This window comes from Nematolebias whitei, chromosome 6 (assembly GCF_014905685.2).
Source record: "Nematolebias whitei isolate Nwh7 chromosome 6, NemWhi1, whole genome shotgun sequence".
Lineage (NCBI taxonomy): Eukaryota > Metazoa > Chordata > Actinopteri > Cyprinodontiformes > Rivulidae > Nematolebias > Nematolebias whitei.
In genome coordinates, this window is record NC_056503.1 from 16,751,517 (window position 1) to 16,773,810 (window position 22,294).

Below are 22,294 nucleotides of genomic sequence, written 5' to 3' on the forward strand. Positions count from 1 at the left end.
CTGTATGTACTGTATGTACTGTATGTATGTATTTATGTATTCCATCCATCTATCTATCCATCCATCTATCCATCCATCCATCTATCCATCCATCCATCCATCCATCCATCCATCCATCCATCCATCCATCCATCCATCCATCTATCCATCTATCCATCTATCTATCTATCTATCTATCTGTATGTACTGTATGTACTGTATGTATGTATTTATGTATAAGGTGGAGTAATAATTGCCTAAATGAAACAATCCCTTAAATATGTAGTTCTGTTTATAATGTATTTGTTAAGGTTGTTTATTGTAATACATAATTCAGAACTTCTCACAAACTTTACATAAAGGAAGCTGTGATGCTTGTTTCTTAAACCTGCAGGGCAAATGTAAATATTAAAAGCACTTCTGAGGGTTTGAATAGGAAAACACCTCTGTGTCCGATCAGACTAAAGCTGACTGTTTTCAGCTCAGCTTCATTTGAGCACAGAGTCTGAGTCTCACCTGCCGCCTGCGTAGACCTCGGCTGTGTCGAACAAGTTGACTCCACTCTCATAGGCGATGGTCATTAGCTGCTCTGCAACCTGCCCAGTAGTTGAGTCAAACACACAAAGAGTAACACATGGAGGATGTAAAAAGATCTGGATGCTCCAGTCATCATTCTTTTCTGTTTTGTTGAAAATCTCTTTTTATACCTTTTCATGGTGGGAAATGCTCATTATAAAATCATATGAGCCAATCTTTAGACTGATGTATAATTTAAATTATACAAAGTTTACCAAGACACCGTTTGAAAGTAAGAAAAAAATAATGTTCTGTAAAAGCTGTGCAACTGCATTTTTTTAAATCTAGCAGTAAATATAATTTCTGATGTACTTCTGCCAGAGGGTCTCCTAAGAGTGTGAATTTTATTGAACCACAACTCGTTTTTATACAACGCCAGAAAATTACTGAGACACAAAACATCACCCCACAGCAGCAGAAATTCTGTTGAAAAAGACTTAAATTCATGCTCAATAATCCAGGTAATGATCCAACAATGTTCAGTCAGGTCATCTGGACCATAGACATAAATACGTAGACGCCTCAAAGAGAGCTGAATCGTACGTCAGAGCGTCCGCCAGTTTAAATGTGGCAGAACTGCCAGTCTACCAGTATAAAGAAATGGACTGAACTTCATAAAGCACTGTTCTACAAAGCGCTTTAAGTTAATCCCTGTCATTCACACACACACTAATATATTTAGAAAACAAACAGGCACCAAATACAACATTTGTAACCTTTAACGTGATTATTAAAAACATTTACTCCTTAAATAATTAGGTTAAAAGGTAAACACTAAACCATCATATGTATTATTTTGCGTGTTTATAATTACTAACATGTGTAACAATATTACTGTGGTGGTAAATATAGAAATATTCATATTTAACATTTAATCTGTGTTGAAAGGATATAACAGGCCGACTATCAAATTTCTCCTGGGACATGGGCAAACTAAGGAAAAAGCTTTGTCTATCACCCCCCCCCCCCCCCCATAGCACTATCCATCCTCATGGTCTAATACCTTTTTCTATATAAAAAGTATTCTGATAAAGACAAGAACAATAATCAGCTTCCAAAGGAAACAGTTTTTCCACCACGAGTCTTAAAGGCCAATCACTGTCAAACCGAACCTAAAGCGACACTTTCAGGGTCTAAAACATTGTTGTTGTGATGAAGCATCACTGCTTACTCACTGTCCCACCTTATGTCTGACTTGGAGACCTGTTACACGAGCTGACTCTGACTGAAGGCAGTCAGATGGTGAGATGGTTTTTTTTTTTTTTTTAAAGTTGAGCACAAACTGTAGAAATAATCTGTTTGTAGAATAAACACATCAAACTATTGCAACTCCATCATCACTGAGTCACAGTGAGGTTGCAGAAATACCTGCGCGGCAACGCCTCAGGCTTCCTTCCTTTGGCTTTGTTTGTGTTCAGGGGCACAAAGGGAGGGTGAAAATCAGATTTACGTAGCTGGGAGAAATATAATGAAAAACTGCTTCTTTTTTTTAAGCAACCACAGAAACCAGGCAGCGGTAGCCTCCTACACACAACCCACACATCCCTGAGAGATGACTCTATGACTGTGCTGCTTCCTCTAATCCAAACTCGCAGCATCAGAGTCAACAAGAGATGCTTTATTCAAACTCACTGTGCGAGTTATGGAAGCACTTTGCCCTTTTTGAGTGAGTAAGCAACTTGCTTATCACCACACTCAAGCAGTCTTTTAGTCTTGTGGTGAAACAAACTGCAACACACTTGTTTTATGGAGTTTAAATATAGTTAAAAACTTCATGATTCGTAGGTAAAAGACCAATAGCACATCTTTATTGAGCAAATAATGCATAAAACGTGCAATGCTTTTTAGCATTTGACATTTATATGTAGAAGTCAGTGTCCAATTTTTCCATAAATTACTACATACTACACCAAAGTTGTGCACTTTTTAACATATTAGTTCCCAAGGTTTGGGAGACCACACTCCCTGTGAAAAAGCAAGTGGAGGGTCTTGAGAACATCTACAGAAATCAAATTACCTTTGCTAATGACAGACTGTTTTTGCCCTAAGAGATAACAATAGCAGTGATAATTTTATATATATATATATATATATATAATCTCTTCAATTTAAATTTGGTGGATTAAAAGTAGAGCCTGACCGATATGAAATTTTTGGCTGACAACAATATTAGCATTGGGAGAGAAGGCTAATGTCGTTCACCAATATATTGGCTGAAATCTTTTTTTTTAGCTTTAGTGTTGAAACAGTCTTCCTGATGTGTATTCATATTTTCTATCCTCCACTATTCACCATGAAGTTATCAAGTGTGTTACAAACGTATAAATTAAACAAACACCTTCTCTGTTCATTGTTTAAACAGTCGGTCCTGTAGGGTGAAGGCCTAAGTAGTACTGACCGCAGCAAAGTTGTTTTTTTTATTTGCAGAGAAGTAAAAGACAAACCCAGTAAAGTTCAGTCAGGTCCTCTGAGAGTTTATTTTTGTTGAAACATTTCGTCTTTCATCCAAAAGACTTCATCAATCTGAGGAGCCGTAACAAACTCAGATGATAATTGACTGAAAATTAGAAGTGTTTATATTGGTGCATAATGGGCCAAGTGTCACTGATACAGATATGTCGCCAAACGCCAATAATATATATAAACACCTCAAATATCAGTCCTACCATAATATTGGACGGACTCTAGTTAAAAGCTGAGAAGTTTGGGAACCACTGTTCTGATGGATGTATTTCACTGAGCTGCAGGTGTTGGGAGTTAGAAACACAAAAAAGCAAGAAATGACACATTTTCTTTAGAATAACACTGAATTGGTGCTTACATCACTGCAAATGTCCCTAAATACAAATAACGTTGTTGCTGGAAATGATTTTTTGTTGCATTTTAGTCATACGTATGTTTCATATTCCAGCAACATGGGAGTGATGCTCTGCAGCTCACGTGACAAAACCCCACTGAGAATCCTTGAAACATTTTGGAAAGTTCCTCACAAATGTTGATCACAATTTGATGCCAACAGTCAAAGCTCGATTAGATCCAGGTTTAATGAGGACAGGAACTGTCAGGGAATTTGTGGTAAAAGGTTAATGATGTTTTTATTATTATAACTGAGAACATTCTTCCCCTCTGCCCCGAGAACAAGAAGCTTGGTTGTCTCCCAAAACAAGCCGAACCATCTCACAAAACACTATCTGATAGAATAGAATAGAATAGAATAGAATAGAATAGAATAGAATAGACAGCCACAAGAAAGCATTATTGTCATCCATCTAGTATTTTATTTTATCAATTGAAATTACTTAAGTTTCATGATTTGGTTAACTATAATATTCTTTTAGTACTGTATAAAGCTCAGAACTACACACTACCTTCAAACATTCAAACGTATTTTGTAAAAATGAAAAGTTGCTATAATCTTAAGGGAACAGACATTTTTGTTAAACCACGGTACAGAACCAGTTTAAAGGGGCGGTCTACTTCAATTCAGGGAATAGGTCTGTGGAATAGTTTGGAAAACGATGTAAAAAACGTAAAGTCATTGCCTATATTTAAGAAAATGATTAAGATTAAAATTTTGGAAAGATACATATAAATACGTAAAATTGTGATGAGTTATTTATTTTGTTATATTACTTATAGATGATTATTGTTTGAATTGATTGTTTGAATTGATTGTGTTTTAAACAAGGGGCAGATATGATAAGATTTTTTCTTCTTCTGCTACCTTTCATTTTATGACGTGTGTTTTTTTTCTCATTTGGTTTCTAAATTGTTTTTGTGTTTTAAATATGAAATGAATAAAAATGACAAACAAACAAACAAACCTTGCAAGTAAAATTCAGGTAAAATGTTTTCGCCTGCTGTAAGTTGTGGTTCTTTTGAGTAAACAACGTCATAGAACGAGAGAATTTCTCCAACAGGAACCCTGAGCTCTGCTGAGGTCATTTCGTAAACTAAGGACACGAGAGAAGTGACACTGACCAGTGCAGAGGAACAGAACTTTCTAACCCAGTATAGCTTTGAATGGGATGGTAGAACTCACAGCTGCAATGTCCTCTTTCGTGGATGTTTTCTAATAGTGATAATTCACTGACGTGTGTCTCTGCCTAAAGCATTGTGTCGTTGTTGAAATGTTTAGAAGTGATTGTGAGTGAGCCCAACCATGTTTTTCCCAAAGAACCCCAGCTGTTCCAGTCTGACTTTGGTGCTGACACTGGGGAGGTTCATTAGGATGAAATGAAAATGCGCTGATCTTTTGAGGGTTTGTGTTGGCTTATGGCACTTAACCGTGAGGTAACAGAGATAATAATAATAATTAAAATATTGTTGCATAAGCTTTTTGGGGGTCTGTCCCCTGGGATAGGCTTTGTCCTCTTTTATGTCACTTTATGTGAGTGAGTGTGTGCACATGTATCTGATGGCAAAAGCCCCAGAGGAGCATCAGAAAATATTAATGTAATTCAACAAAAGCATGAAGAGGACCTATGGTCACGCATGAACTCATATTACTGGATGTTGCGTCAGTGTGACCTTTGTCTCTTTAAGTTCAAGTTACAAAGTGTGGAAGGTATATAATTACTTAAAGAAGTAGTTCAAATCGTTTAGGGTGGGGTTCTACAGATAGGATATTAACAATTATTAATTTGCTTATTTCAAATTTGACCCAGCACAAAGTTAATCAGGATACATTTTTGATCAGCATTTTTTTAGTGTGTAGCTTGAGTAAACAGCTGATCTAACTAAACTCATCAGTTTTTTTTTTTTTGTTTGGTTTATATTATTGTTAGGATGAGGGGCTGGCTGTGGGCCACCGGTCACCCAGAGGCCCCCTCTCAGACCCGGACCCACCTCCAGCCCACGTCTCTCCCCCCGGCTCAAATCTCCCTCAGAAGTGGCAACTCATACTAACAATAAATCAAGGAAACATAAATTCAGTTTTACCAACTGTATTAAAATCAAGGCAGGAAAAGGTTAAGGTCTCTCCGGTCTGTGACAAGATCACAAAACCCGGAAGAGCCCTGATGTCCCGTGTCATTACTCATTTATAGGGCCCTAGACTCCTCCTTCACAGAAGGTGAGCTCAGCCTGTCAGTGTATGAGGGGGCGTGACTAAGTGTGATCTCAATGGATCTTACATAGACTGACGTGTACGGAAATATGAGACGGTGCTTCAAGCCTTTCTACGTGATGTAGCAAGCAGAAATAAACTCTATTCCTTGACAGATATTGAATCCCAGGGACACTCTTTTTAGAGTTGCTGGCCCAGTATAACCCAGTCAGATCCGGGTTATAATTTCATTATAATCCCGTTTCTGAGCAGATCAAAACCCCAGGACCAGTCTAGATAAAAATATCTAACATTATACTCCATTAAAGGTTGAATGAATGAATGAAAATTATTCTCCAGTGGGGAATTGTCTTCATCATTTGATAATGTCTTGAAGGCAGTTAAATATTCTAAAAAGTTGTAAATATGTAGATTTTTATTACATGGTGCCTTGCAACATGTCATATGTTAAGGAAGACCACAGGTATTCATCTATATCAGGTAGTGGCACTTTCACCATGTAAGGAGAAATGACCCGAACTTTTTAGAGATATAATCACTGTGATCACACGACTATCAACTATAGTTCATTGTACAAGTGTGCATCTTTAACAGAAATGTTTTCAGCAGCAATTATAATAGTCGTTGGTTATGGCTAATAATGGGACCCACTTACGCTGGATTTATCAGCTGAAGAATCATTTTCCTAAAAGAAACATTGCTCAGCCATATTCAATGTAGTTAGACAGTGCTGCAATAAAATCTGACGAGAGCTGCTACTGAAGCCTTTAACAAACAGCAGCTAATAGAAAAATATATGGTGAAAATGAATTCCCTCTCTCTCTCTCTCTCCCTATATATATATATATATATATATATATATATATATATATAGGGAGAGAGAGGGGGGGCTCTAAGTGTGTATATGTATATATGTAAATGGTAAATGGACTGTACTTATATAGTGCCTTTCTATCTTATTTCAAGATACTCAAAGCACTTCACAGTACAACCTGTATCCTCATTTACCCGTTCATACAACACTCTACTAGATCTCTACAAGGCTAATTGAACAAGTCATTCTAATGAGACTAATCAGAGCTTTAGATCACATTCATACACCGATGGGACACACATCAGAGGCTATGAGAGGTTCAGTGTCTTGCCCAGGGACACTTCAGCATGTGACTGCTGGTGGATTCGAACCCCCAACTCTCGCATTGGAGGACGACTGCTCTAACCACTCAGCCACAGCCGCCTCAATATGTCAAACAAAAGATCTCACTGGTTTTGGGTGAAAATCTTATAACCAAGTAGATTAATTGCCAACAACTGAAACCAAATACTTTATTTCACAAGACCCAGACTAAAACAACAACAATGGCATGCCAACCTTAAACTCAAGTGTCCTGATGGAGTTTTATTGACTTTTATTACCAGTCATTCCACATATGAGCTTCCTTACAAGATTGTATTGGTTAAAATTTTCTTATCTCTATGAATATGATAGCAGCAATTTCACAATATTCAAATTAAATGTTGAACATGATAATTGTTTGAGTTAGGTATTTATGTTTGTTTGTTTTTTGTATCATTGCATGTTTAGAACAAGGATGTCTTCATACATTGAGTTAAAGAGTAACACAAAATCACTCATCCAGGGAATAACCCAGTGACTGGATAATTTTCAGGTGAAACAAACACGTCAAATGTAGGGAACTGTTCTTACCTCATCTGTTATCTGTCCTCCAAATGTCACCCATGTACCTGGAGGGAAGAGACAAAAGCATCTCATCACAGGGGAACATTTCTGAACCTTGAGATGTATGTGTGTGTGCGCCCGTGCAAGCATGTGTGTGTTTGACATTCTGCAGTAAACACAACTAATCCCCAGGCTGTGACACCAGCCTAGGGAGACTGCTTAACTCCCAGGAGAAGAATCTGTCCTGTTCAGAGAGGCTCTCAGTACCAAAGGATCACCTTGTATGACTGCCCGTTAGCACTTTGTCTTTACGGATCACTGTCTCTGTTTACTGCTGTCATGTGGGTTTGCAAGACCTTGCCCTTCCTGTGCATATATGCTGTTTTTGTACTGTGAGTGTGTTTGTGTGTGTAATGACGAAACATTTAGCGACATGATTCGGATTTTCTCAATAACAAGTGCTGAAAAACCAGACAAAAGGCTGAGACACCAGATCCAGAGGGGACTTTAATCCTCTGCAGTCTGCGGTGAATAGAAGTGCTGCTTTATAAAAGAAAGCAACAACTTGAGGCTCTAACACCTGTTCAAGTCTTCTAGACAAGCAGAGAAAATCCATCCACGCATTCATTTTGTTACTGGAAACTTTCTTTCTGGGTCATCACAATGAGCTGGTGCCTTTCTCCTGCAGTCACTATACGAAAACTGGACAGGTCATATGATAAGGACGCATGAATATAAAAAGATACATCTATGCACTCACTCACACCCAGGGACAATTTAGAGTTATCAAATAAACTAACGTATGTTTTTGAGCTTTGGAAGAAAAGCAGAAAAAAAATATGGTAAGTTGGTATCTGAAAATGGTTGTTATTGTACTGTTTAATGCTGCAAACCAGTGCAACAGAAATTTGTAGATTATTTGAAGATAGATTTTAGTAGATAAAATGGCTGACGGAAAAATGAATCATGCAAACAAATTAAGATGGGCATTTACATGATGGAGTGTAATATATCGCACTTTTTGTCAAACTCTAATTTGACAGGTACTACACCCACTTCAGATGTGTTACAATATCAAAGTGAACAGTTCTGAAATTCAAGACACCCCAGTATCCATCAACAGGTGCAGCTCAAAAAAATCAGAATATCCTGAAAAAGTTGGGGGGGTTGTCAGTCGTTTCAGAAAAGAAACTCATTTATTACATGCTTCTACCTCATCAAGACCACCTGTCTTTAAAAAAAAAGAAGCCTGGATGAACGCCAACTTTCTCCAATTAAACACATCAAAAACAGAAGCAATTCTGGTTGGTACCCCACATCAGACTCACTCAACATCTATCTCTACAATAATCTTCTCTGACCAAACATTCCTTTTTCTGATACAGTGACTAATATTGGTGTATGATTTGATTCTCATCTTACATTTGAATCTCATATTAAAAACCTTTGCAAGACTTCCTTCTTTCATCTCAAAAACATCTCCAAACTCAGTCCAATACTCTCCTTTTCCAATGCTGAAAAACTTGTCCATGCTTTCATCTCCTCAGACTGGACTGCTGCATTGCACTTTTTTATGGAATTCCATCCAAGCACATTTAAAAACTTCAGTATGTACAGAACAGTGCTGCCTGGATCCTGATGAAACAGAGAAACATCACCCCAAACCTTAAATCCCTCCACTGGCTTCTCATTTCACTCTGCACTGAATACAAGGTTTCCTTACTCACCCATCAATCCATTCACAGCAATGCTCCACACTATCTTAAAGAACTGCTCAATGCTCAGACATAAACATGAGCCCTCCGCTCAACTAATTCCTATCAGCTCCACCCTCCTCTGACAAAACTGTGCACCATGGGTGACAGGGCCTTTTCTCTGCTGCTCCTCATCTGTGGAACACCCTCCCCGAACATCTAAGGATACCTGAGACTACAGAAAGTTTTAAGAAAGGACTGAAGACCTTTTCATTTGAATTATGTTATAGTGTGTAAAGGTACAATAATCTTTGATTATTATGTGGAAAGCTCAACAGAGAACATCAAATGAGACCAATCAAAATCTTGTTGAGGAACCTGTGACCAAGACAAGATGTTGAGTATCTAACTTGAGTTAATGTAGTTTCTGAAATTGGACCTCAGCTTGACCTAAGTTTTAATTGTGGCTCCCTTTTGTGAGAGAGTTTGACACCCCTGGTCTAAAGAAAAACAAGTCAGTGTCTTGGAAAGTGCATTCTGGCTGGTTTATGAAGAGTGTATGCATCTTGCTCAGAGAGAAATTACTTAACTTTTTCAGCACTGAGTTTCTTCCCACTTTCAATCAGTGTACACCAATCCTTAACTTTTCATCTCCTCCAAAACTATCAGGGTGAGGGGGTGAATAGTACACCCTTTCCAGTAAACTTTGTTCAGCCATCCTCATAGGAAAATTTATAAATAAATGAGAAAAAAAATGCATTGGACTCCTTGTTTTATTTAGTGAAGAAACACTTTTTTTTTAACTTTGATCAGATTGTTTTTAACATGGTAGACAAAATCCTATAGCAAACTGAAATAAATTAAAAATAAAACACAATAGTGGGTAGCAGCAAACGGGTAGTTTATGGGTTTGAATATATTTATCCATTTTCAGTTTGTGCAGGATTAGAGCCATTTAGAGCATCTTCACTCCAGCATCTTCTGTTTGTATGTTACAAAAAAAGCAGTCACTGGATAGCAGGATGTTGTTAAGCAAATGTTAACGAAGCACTGTCTTCACATTTAAATGGTTGGAAATTGCACCTTTCATCGGCACTGTGGCACTCATTCAACCTTTATTTAGACAGGTTAATCCCATTGAGCCTCGAGGACTCATTTACAAGAGAGACCTGATTTCTTAACAAAGAGTGATGACAACAGTGGACAACAATGATAATAATAGACAGTCATAAAATAGGCATATCAATTTAAGTTTCTCTTTTTTTCCTCAAGTTTTTTTTTTTTACTTAAAATTATTTTCTGTGTGTCAAGGTGAGGCCCAACAGATTTACTTTCACAAGCGGAGCATTATGGCTGGCCAAAATGCTCTGCTTAATTTAAAAATAAAACTTTATTAGAATTTGCTTTGGGGTTTGTTTCAGATGTAATGGACATGGGGATGAAAAACAAAGAAGAAAACACAGCAAAAAAGTGTGAGAAAGGATAAAAGGGAAAGAAGGAGATAGTAGAGGAGAGAGAGAGGGATAAAGAGAACACAAATCAACATCATTGAAGTCTGCCTCTAGACCTGCGACAAGAAAAAAGACAAAACTGAGAAACCACAACAAGCAACATATGCATAGTGAGAGTTATAACATCAATGGAAAGTATTTTATACTGTACATGGTACTACAAGATATATTTAGTGGCCACCGCAACCCAACTGAGGGTGTATCTGATAAACACCTGAATCTAAACACCAGTGTGAGCATGCTTGTCACTGTAAGGTTTCTCCATAAGAATGTTCAATAGTGGGTGTGGGGACCTCACAGACCTGTCCCCCCAGGACACGATGGCGACACAGGGAAGACCGGAGCCACAGTCCCCAAGCCCAGAGCCCCAAGAGTCCCCCAACAGGGACACCAACGCCCCCGCCCCCAAGAGAAGCAGAGGAGAGCCCCGGGCGACCCCCAGCAGCCACAATGCAGAAGCTCCAGGAGGCTGCAGCGACGAGCTCACAGGCCTCACTGTCAACATGCTACTCCGGTGCAGATTCAATTCAATTCAATTCAGTTTATTTATATAGCGCCAAATCACAACAAAGTGTTCTCAGGGCACTTTACAGAAACATCCACATACATAAAAGAGCAGCCACCAGGGTGGGCTGGCACACACCCAGGCACCCAGCCGCAGATGCCAAGAGTCACCAACACGCCGACGGCAGGGGGGACCCACCACCGGAGGGGAGTGCGACAGGGGGACGTAAACCCCATAGGGGGGGGGGGGGAGATCCATGAGAGGGGACCACCCAAAACCCAACCTGACGCATAAACAGGCACACACCCACCTTTCATTTCTGATTGGATCACATTATGTGAGTACGGGTGGATTGGTTGGTGTGGAGGAGGGGTTGAGGAGGTGGGGCTAGGGGTGGATAGTGAGAGGGGTTATGATGCGGGGGAAGTGTGAGGAGGGTGGGGCATAAGTGGGCGTGGTGCTAGTCAAATTTGAATTTTATGAAATGTGAGGTAGATTACACTCTCGTGATCACTTGCCTTTCATGGTAGGAGGAAATATTTATATTTCCCATGTAACTTCAGTCCCACGATTTATCTATAAAAGACCTGTTGATTCTTTATGCCCACAGAGGATACCAACTGTTGGTGCACAACTTTTTCAGTCTCAAGGTCTACCTGAATTAATGACTAAACGAGTGGAGAGATGTTTACTTTTCAGTTACAACTGCAGCCTTGCCAGAAAGTTGAGCATTTTATGCTTTTTAATTCTTATTTACTGGTACTCCCTTATGGTCATCAGACCCACCTCCTCTCTGGTTGCCCTCTTTTCCTCCTCCTGTCGCCAATCTTTCACCCAGCACATGCCCCAAAGCTGGAACATGCATTCTGAATGAAAAGTAGTTTGTTTTCTGACTTTATGACCTTCGCTCCACAACATCATGAAACAAAGACTCAGCGAGGGAACAGGAAACAAACCACTGGCACATACAAGATACACTGGTACAGCAGAGCTCATTACTCCCTCCAGATGACAATCTAGACATTTACTGCTTTAGTGCATCGTATATTCCTTTAACCTGATAGAAAGCCAAAGTTTCTAGTTATTTACTTGCATCATCAGCAGAATCATAATCAAAGCATTTCCAGTGGAGGAGTGGTGAGATGCTGGCTGAAGCCATGACAATGCCTGAGGGGAACTTAGCTTTAGGACATTGTTAACAGCAGTAACCATGGCAACTTTGCTAATTCTCAACTGTCTCAGCTCATTCTTGTGACACTGCAGCTATAAACACATGCATGTAAAGTTGTTCCTGCGTGTTCATGTCAAAGCGTGTGTCCATGAGCCCTACCACGTTTCTACCAGACCAACTGGTAGAAATGTAATCACAGCTGACCAAGTCCGAGTCGCAGCTCTCGGCTTTGTGTCTGAGGCTCAGCGTGGGATGAAAGCCCTGCAGAGTTCTAATGTCAAGGCCACAGCTCCTCCTGACTGACTCAGTCTGACGATTGATGGAAATTAAAGCCCTGCAAACAGCAAGCCACTATTTGTTCTTCTGTTTTTACTGGCAGCAGAAGGTAAAGCCATGGAGTCCCTCTTTTATAATGAATTATAACAGATCTAACTGTTCAAATCAACCACTAAGCTGAAATTAATAGTTCTTATTTAGAATCAGGAAGTCTCTTAGAACTACATTATTTATTTTTCCTGGGAAGGAAAAAAAAAGGAGGACTATTGGGGTATAATTGTTCACCTGAATGGGGAGCTCAGAGTCACAGAAAGTGAAAGACTAATTATTTGTGGTGTCTCACTATAGATAACTGCTAAACTCATCTTCTTCTTCAGTCTGGCTGCAAATACAAAAGCTTAGTAATAAATTCGTTTTTGTTGTTATCAAAATTTAAAGAGTCACATTTTGCACCCAAAATTTATGATGATGCCAATAATAGTTTGACGTGACATGTTTGTAAAACCACTGACATGGCCGTAAAAGACACATTTTCTAGCTATCATATTGAAACTAACATTTCATAAAGGAATGTGTGTTGTCCACCACCATGCAAAGAGCTGTAGAGCTCAAAGTATGTGATGCGGATGAGTTTCTTCTACATTCACACCTAATTTTAGTTCAGTATCTGTTAACTGGACAGAGTTATAACCATTTTTATGTCTGCTAAAATCAATGTGATGTAGAGGCCATCTTGAGTTGGGTTGACTCCAAAGGTTTACCAGTTGCTCTGAAAGTTTAATTAAAAACAATTTAGTAGTTCATGAGATATTTTGCTAAAAGACAGACAATGCCCCCCGCCACACACAAACAGACAATATCAGTACAGTAATGCCTGTATTTAGAGCGATAACGTTAATCATTATTTTCACACGTTACAACTTCAGTTCACACATTTTAAACTCACAGTTGAAACATTGCTGATTGTCGGAAAGCACCATTGAATATTTTCTGCTGTTTTGAGATTAATAACCTTCTGATCAGTACCACAAAGCTCAGATATGAAGCAGACCACATTGTTTTGCTTTCAACGCAGCTGCAGTTACTGACAGCTAAAGAGGATTTTGTGTCAACGCTTACGTTTTATTGAAACATTTTTTATTGCTGAGCCTTTTATATGGAAGCTCTGAAGAAAAAATAAAATATATATGCAGTTAACAGACGATTTTAGCAAGTAATCCTACTAATACCTCACATGTCTGTACTCCAAGTAGAGACATGTGTAAAAAATTAAGAGGAAATGTTTTACTGGATGTTCTAAGTTCTGAAACCAAAGTAAGAAAAAATTAAAATAATTCTGTTTTTTAGTGGAGATTACAAAAACACCATTAAAAAGACATTGATAAATTAAAGACTTTACACTCTTTGAAGGAATGCATATATCATACACTGCCTTTTATGCCAGAGTTTTAAACTAAGACCCTTTTATGATAAGAAATGGTCATTATTGTTTTGGTCAAACCTTGTAGATGACGTTATGCACAATCTCATGTAATATTGCAGATACTTACAGGATTTATTTTACCTCAGTATATGTGTTGAGTTCGACTTTCAATCAAATTTACAGACAATGGCCTAAACATTTTGTGATGGTGACTAATTTAAAGCTTTTTTTTTTTTGATGGCTAAGGGCAATTAGCAGTGACAGACATTTTTTTCACGTTGTCTCCAAAAGTTAATCGGAGTAGAAGTGTATGATTATTTTGTAAACGTTTTATTAAAATGTGTTCACTATGAACTATTTTACTAACAATAGACAAATGAATACATAGACACACACAAAACTCAAACACTCAAGAATATAATTGTCCATTTGATTTTTGATGGTGGGCAATGCTGAATTAAAATCCAAACTTTAATGGGGCTTAAACGAGTAAAAAGAAAAAAGACTGAAGATGTCTGCTGGTTTTAATCCTGTTATTTTACAATCTACCATCTTTAAAAGGAAGCTGGGGAATTTTAGGAATAAGACAAGCAAGTAATGCATGAAAAAAATGTTGGTTTGTTCTGTGTTTCTCCTTGAGAAGTATCATAGTGACATATTTGCGTTTCAATCCAACTGCAGTATTTTATTGTGTTGCAGGCTTTTCCAGGAGAATTTCTGTTGAGAATTCATTGATGGTGCTGCGTCAGTGCAGCGTGACTACAGAAAAAAGATACAGCATGGAGATAATCCATCCATCCATCCGTTATCTTTACCCACTTGTTCCATTTTTGGTCATGGGGGTCGCCGGTGCCCATGTCCAACAATCACTGTGCGAGGGGCGGGGTACACCCTGGACAGATCTCCAGTCCATCACAGGGACACATAGAGAAAAACGAGACAAACAACAATTCACTCTTCCACTCACACCTAGGGACAATTTAGTGTTACCAATCAGCCTAACATGCATGTTTTTGGTCTGAGGGAGGAAACCGGAGTACCTGGAGAAAACTCATGCATGCACAGAGAGAACATGCAAACTCCACACAGAAAGGCCCCCGGAACGGGATTGGAGACCCGTCCAGGGTGTACCCCGCCCCTTGCACAGTGATTGCTGGAAATGGGCACCGGTGACCCCCGTGACCCAAAATGGAAGAAGCGGGTAAAAGATAATGGATGGATGAACTTATGTTGTCACTTTCATCACTTAATGTTTGTCCAAACAGGTCTCACCTGTAAATGAGTCTTCAAGGCTTAATATGATTTATCTGTTTAAATAAAGGTTGAACAAATAAATTAATTAATCCATCCTTCAACCTGAATTTTCTGTGTAAGGACTGATAATAGTAAGTTATTCTTAATCAGTTCATTTTCAGTTAATGTTGTAATAGCATTGTAAATTACATCATTAAATGGATAGAAGATGAAATCAAATGAAGTCATAAGAGAGTCAGAGTCAGAGATTCTTTATTGTCATTCGCACCTCATGTGGTACATGTGGTGGAGCGAAATTATGTACACAGGGTCCCAGTTACATCCAACAATAAAATGTAAAAGAAAAACAGTAATAACATCTAAGATATGAACTAAGAAAACATCAACTAAATATACACTAAGCACTAATAGAAACATAATATTTTGTTAATGATAATTAACAAATAAAAACATTACATGGAACAGCAGCACGAACATGAGCATGAGTCTGTGTGAGCAGATGAGCTCATTGAACCTGGTAATAGAATGGGAACTGATGGGAAATTGACTTTCAGATTTTGGCTCATCATACTGATAAAGACCCCACATATTAAGGTTTCAGAAGAACATTGTGGACTAAAAACTTCCTGAAAAAATTTGAAGGCTGCCAATACGGTTAATGAACTTTTTAAGCTTTAAATTAAGAAAAATGTCTCCATTTAGCTACTGTATATAAACTGTATGACTTTCAAAGAGAACCCAGAACAAAAGAAATGTTTAACGCTTTCCAGTAGCTCAACATGGTGTCTGTGGTAACACGCCTGTGTCCATCACGCCAAACAGAGTTTTGAAGAGTTTGAACTAAAATACAAGTAAAAGGGATATTTGGGGGAGCAAGGGGTTGAGAGAAAACCATCAGGTCTAAAGCAGAGTGAGATACTCTGGGTGAAAGAACACAAAATTTATGTTTTGATGCACAATTTCCACACGTATAAAAAATTGTGATAGAAAGGTTTTATTGTAAATTTCCCCAGAGTTTAAATAGTTTGAAGGTTAGAGTGTGACATCATTACTCTAAGTTGAACGTTTTGTGGTTAAAATCTCCAAATATCAAAAAACCTGAACAGAAGTTGTATTAAAAAAACTACTAAATATATGAAATGCCATGAAATGCCAGGTCACTCATGTAAAGTCCTATTTTTTGGACCCGTTAAAAAAAAATCTGCTAAGTGTGCCTCAGCTGTGGAGCTCCCAAAATGCAAGATTTTCTCACTCGTTTTGTCAAAATCCCATTGAAGTAAAGAGTTTCTCATGTTTTATTTATTTATTAATTTGCTTATTGCCTCTACGTCATTTGCTGTACCACTACCAAAGTGCAGGACACACTACCTATTAAGTTACATGTTCTGATATTTCATGTGTATGTTAGTAAGTCAGTCACTTAATTAGCTTGTTTCTTTGTTGTATCCAAATTTGAAGTGTAACCTGAGCAAACAGGGAGAAGTATTTACTAAAGAATACTGTGTAATAAAAGGTTGGTTATTACTAAATAAGCAAGTATTTTTTTTTTTTTACATGAGGGTAGAAACATATTAGCAAACTTTTACCAGAAATGTTTAATGCTTTTGTGTGTGTTATTAAAAGCCCCACTGATCCTGCCAACTACCAACCTCCCAATCAAATACAAGACCCACGGGGCCAGAGAACGAGGAAGAAAGAAGAGAGGATATTTTAGGAAGAAAGACATGAGAAAAGATTTAAATGAATTCAATAGAGTGATCTTACTAATTATTTCAAATATTTTCTCATTTAAATTAGTGCAGCATGATTACTTACACATTTAAAATGTGTTCCTCCGTTAGCAAAACCTCACAGTCTAGGTGCAAAACACCAGCCCAGGTTTATTTAACTATAATCATGATGTAAGCCTCACACTTTAGAAACTGAAGCATCTCATGATGTTACTTTGTTACCATCTCAAGGCCTTTCTTTTTCAAATGACCACACCTATAATGTAAAGTGAATCCAACAAACCTCTCATCACCACCTCTCATCCAGCAGGCGTGCAAACGTGCAAGTGCACAAATGAAAGTGCGCCAATCGCATATACATACAGTACTTACTTTAAAAAACATGCAGAAGATGAGTTAATCTGGTTACAATAAAAATAGAAGGAGCTAGAAAAACAAGAAGAGTAAAGACAAGAGTGGGAGTCCACAGAGAAGAAGGAACTGGACACTGATGTAGAAGACTGAACGAAGAAGGAAAGGGCCAACGAATAAATGAAGCCCATGCAACACTGATCAGCCATGTTAGAAACCATGAACTGAACCTCTGGGTGACAGATGTTTCATCAGGACCTCACGTTTAAAAAAGAAAAAAAAAAACATTTTCTGCCTCCTGTAAAGAAATCAGTAGTTTCTAACAACGTCAGCACTTTGGTGCCAGTTAATGTAAAATGTTACGAAGACTACTTTTTATACATTTGGGTAACAAAAGAAGCAATTATTCATTTAGCAAAAGATCAGGGTGTTCTGTTAACTACGTGTGACTGAGCTAAGTGTACGAAGCATTTTGAAAAAGAGGGTTTCTGTCTGAAAATTGTGCTGAGGTAATACTAAAAACTGACAAATATGTGTATGTATGTATGTAAATAATTACATTTACATGCATACAGTATATATATATATATATATATATATATATATATATATATATATGTGTGTGTGTGTGTGTGTGTGTGTGTGTGTGTGTGTGTGTGTGTTTGTATACACACACACAAAATAAATGCAAGTATGAATCTGATTTATGAATACATACCCTCAGTCATAAGTACAATGTGATAAAGTACTTTTTAATTGTAATAAAAGCAACAGCAATGTAGAAGAGACTGTCCTGTGAAGCCCAGAATGATATATTGCATTAAAGAAAACACTCTCTAAAGCTCAGGGCTGCATTCTGCAGGATTCTGAATAAAGAGTGGAAGGAAACTGAACAGCAATAAAATATTTTTAGAGAAAAACGTTTTATGGAAATGAAGTTGATGAGTGTTTATCTCAAAACATCATGACGCAGTTGCACTTACGCACTTGAAAATGTGCAGCTCAAGTAACAGTTACATCTTCTGGCTGTCATCAACACAGCTAGTGACGAACGGAAACAGACTGCTGAGTCATGATTTAACACGACCTAAGGAGTGTTTCAACAATCGCTCTATGTGAGTGAGTATTCTGGGAAGTTTGTTCCATAAAAGTACATTTATTTATTGACACATTCTCACTCTGGTGAAATTCGACCAGGATCTCTGGCTGTCACATTTAAACACACAAACATCAGTTTCTTTGTGCAGGAAGTGATGCAGGCTCATGAATTTATTAGGTGACAATAAAGAATAAACATGCTTTATTGGTTTTGCATTGTTACCCAAGTAACTGACAGTGATTCTTCTTTTATTTTATATTTTTAGTTTTTAACCACAGTTTGATCACTTTTCAGGATGAACACTAATGAGACATTCTGCTTTCAGGGCACACACAAATGATACACATATTACACGTCTTGAGCCTCCTCTTGTACACTCGACTCTCACATCTGATTGCTCCACTAGGTATCCAGGAAATGATACTGCAAAGTTCATAGCTGACTCTGCTGTTGACAGATTGATATCCAACAATTATGAGTCTCACTAACGGCAGGAAGTAGAAGAGCTTTCTGACAAACAACTTGAGCATCAATGTAACAAAAACAAGAGTGATGAATTCAGTAAGAGAGTTTACACTTCCACCTCTTATTTTGGAGGAGAAGCAGGCAAAAACTGCCGGACAGTTGGACCTCCACTCGCTGGATGTTCTCACATGAGCTGCAAAAAGCCAGCAACATGTTCACTAAGTGTTTTATGAGGAGGATGAAGCCTGTCAGTGTCACTGCTGCTGTGTTGACTTCCTTTTTGTTGCAGAGTTTCCTGACATTTTCCAATATCAGTCTGGAATGGAAACTGCTCTGAGGCTGACAAGAAAGTGCTGCAAAGAGTAATTAAATCAGCTATAAATAAATAAAACAAGAGCGAGACAGTCCTTTACTCGAGGACATTCATGAAGAAGATGCAGAACCAGAGAAAGAATATAATGATGGACCCCACCCACCCTTCACCCCTCTTTCAGGCAGATGGTTGGACAGCCTCAGAGCTCGGACAACAGGGTTGTTTATGTTTATTATGCAGATTAAGACAAAGTCAACAATGTAATGAAATGTTCAGGATGAGAAGAACAGTTTCTACTCACAAAAAAATAAGCATGCACTAAAAGTACAAAATAAAGTGCCCAAAAGGGAAAAAGGAATACAGTAATCCCTCGCTACTTCACACTTCATTTATCACGGTCACGCTCTATCACGGTTTTTCAAAATAAGATTGGACATGACACACAATTGGATGATTGATGGATGAGCCACACGATCGGCGTGGAATTTTTATTCAAAATTAATTATTTTACATTATTTAGCACCTGCTGTACCTTTGGGCAGCCCACAGCTGCAGGAGAAATTTCATTCTGCAGCGTGTCATATCTCCATTCAACAATGGAGGAGTGGGCGTGGCCGAAAGTGCTTGCAGATGGCCAAGTGCCGCAGGAGGCAGAGAGCTGAAATCATGACATGCTGTGCTCTTTTAGAGCCTTTAGAGTTTAGAAATTGTGGGGGTTTGGTCTGTTTCCTCATGTTTCCAGCACTCAGTGTTTTCCCTTGTGTTCAGCCCCTGTCTCACCTGTGTCTAATGTTAATCACTGCAGGTGTCTGTCATTGTCCTAATCAGTGTGTGTGTATATATTCAGTTCACTGGTGTCTTGTCTTTGTCTCGGGATTGTCCTTCTATGGTGTTGTGTTCAGCCTTCCGTTCCGTCCATCCGATTAATTTGTGAGTAGCTGCCCTGTCAGCGTTTTGATTTTGTTTTGTTTAAATAAATATATATTTTATTTATTCCTCGAGCGTCCTCGTCATCCTCCTGCACGTGGGTTCAAACATTCCTGATGGCCGAACACGACAGAATCCCGAGACCATACTGAACCCAGCGGGAGGATGATTACTTTGTTCGAGTTTTTGGCCCGTGAGGCAGAGAAAACTGCCCAGAAAGACAGAGAAAGGGAGGAGAGGAGGAATCCATTTTGGGGGACCCGCCTGGCCATTAAACCTGGGTTCTCACAGCCTCTCCGTCCCTCTCCGCCTCACCGCGCCGCTGCACCCCGCTGCCCACCTCCTCCTCGCTCTCCACCTGGTGGGGCCAAGCAATCATCGGAGAGAGGGGGGCAAACCGCTGGTCCTCCCCGAACCCAGCGCAAGAAGGGGAGAGCTTCGCGAAGGGAGGAGAAGCCCAGCCCTCAGTCGCCGGAGGAACGGCAGAAAATTTTGCTGGGGGGGAGGTACCTGTGTCCCTCAGAGGAGCAGTACAGCCCTCCCTCGCTGGAGGAGCTAGAACGGTGGCAGGCTTCCTTAGTGGCAACGTATCTGGCTCCGCTTCTGCCCCACTGCGAGGAGACCCAGGTGGATACTCCTCATTCCAGTCCTCCTGAGGGGTTCATGGCTCCTCCACCACCTGCTGCAGCCCAGACTCCTCCACCACCTGCTGCAGCTCTGTCTTCTGTTCATGGTTCTCCAGCTGCAGCTCCGTCTCTGGTTCCTGGTTCTCCAGCTGCAGCCCCATCTCTGGTCTCCGTTCCTGGTTCTGCAGCTCCGTCTCTGGTTCCTGGTTCTCCAGCTGCAGCTCCGGATCCATCACCTGCTGCTGCAGCCCCGTCTCTGGTCTCTGGTTCTCCAGCTGCAGCCCCGTCTCTGGTCTCTGGTTCTCCAGCTGTAGCCCCGGCTCCATCACCTGCTGCTGCAGCCCCGTCTCTGGTCTCTGGTTCTCCAGCTGCAGCCCTGTCTCTGGTTCCCGTTCCTGGTTCTCCAACTGTAGTCCTGGTACCCGACTCTCCTGCTACAGATCTGGTTCACAGCTCGTCTCTCGAGGTCCTCGCTCCTGGCTCACCTGAGGTCCACGCTCCCGAGCCATCTTCGGCTGAGGTCCTCGCTCTTGGCTCACCTGAGGTCCAAGCTCCCGAGTCATCTTCGGCTGAGGTCCACGCTCCTGGCTCACCTGAGGTCCATGCTCCCGAGTGGTCTTCGGCTGTGGTCCTCGCTCCTGGCTCACCTGAGGTCCACGCTCCCGAGTCGTCTTCGGCTGAGGTCCTCGCTCTTGGTTCACCTGAGGTACAAGCTCATGAGTCGTCTTTGGCTGAGGTCCTCGCTCTTGGTTCACCTGAGGTCCAAGCTCCTGAGTCGTCTTCGGCTGAGGTCCACGCTCCGGGCTCACCTGAGGTCCATGCTCCCGAGTCGTCTTCGGCTGAGGTCCACGCTCCGGGCTCACCTGAGGTCCATGCTCCCGGCCCGTCTGCAGAGGTCTTCGTCCCTGCTTCAACCCCTGGTCCGCCCCCTGGTCTGTCTGAGGTCCTCACCTGCTTGAGTCCAGGAGGGCTTAGATGGACGCCTGTACTACCCAGAGATGGACGGTCCCCTGGCCGTCCACCAGAGCGCTGGCCAGGGGGTGGATGGTTTCCTGGCCGTCCCCCTGAATACTGGTCCTGCCCTGGATGGTCTCCTGACCGTCCACCTTGACTGTGGTTGGGGTTCCTGGATTTGGATTTGTGTTTAGCTACCTAGGTTTTCCTGTCAGTTTTTTGTTCTTCTGGTCCTATGTGTTTCTCTGTCTTGGTTTGTCCCTCCTCCCACCCAAGTTGGATGTAGCTTGTCCTTGGGATGTCTGGAGCCATCCCTTGAGTGCGGGGTACTGTGGGGGTTTGGTCTGTTTCCTCATGTTTCCAGCACTCAGTGTTTTCCCTTGTGTTCAGCCCCTGTCTCACCTGTGTCTAATGTTAATCACTGCAGGTGTCTGTCATTGTCCTAATCAGTGTGTGTGTATATATTCAGTTCACTGGTGTCTTGTCTTTGTCTCGGGATTGTCCTTCTATGGTGTTGTGTTCAGCCTTCCGTTCCGTCCATCCGATAATTTTTTGTGAGTAGCTGCCCTGTCAGCGTTTTGATTTTGTTTTGTTTAAATAAATATATTTTTATTTATTCCTCGAGCGTCCTCGTCATCCTCCTGCACGTGGGTTCAAACATTCCTGACGGCCGAACACGACATAAATATTG

The 22,294-nt window shown here is 40.2% G+C and overlaps 1 protein-coding gene and 1 long non-coding RNA gene across 2 annotated transcripts in view; both read right to left on the bottom strand.

Moving 5' to 3' along the window:
• Positions 1–22,294, bottom strand: part of kcnab1a (potassium voltage-gated channel subfamily A regulatory beta subunit 1a) — a gene marked incomplete at its 5' end in the record, with an annotated part of 144,961 nt that overhangs the window by 42,318 nt on the left and 80,349 nt on the right.
• LOC119410533 overlaps positions 507–22,294 on the bottom strand; it is an 81,264-nt gene continuing 59,476 nt past the window's right edge. The window contains exons 3-4 of the long non-coding RNA XR_005186849.1: positions 7,332–7,369; positions 507–575 (exon numbers count right to left, since the gene is read on the bottom strand). This is a non-coding gene — a long non-coding RNA (uncharacterized LOC119410533). The remainder of the gene's footprint in view (positions 576–7,331; positions 7,370–22,294) is intronic.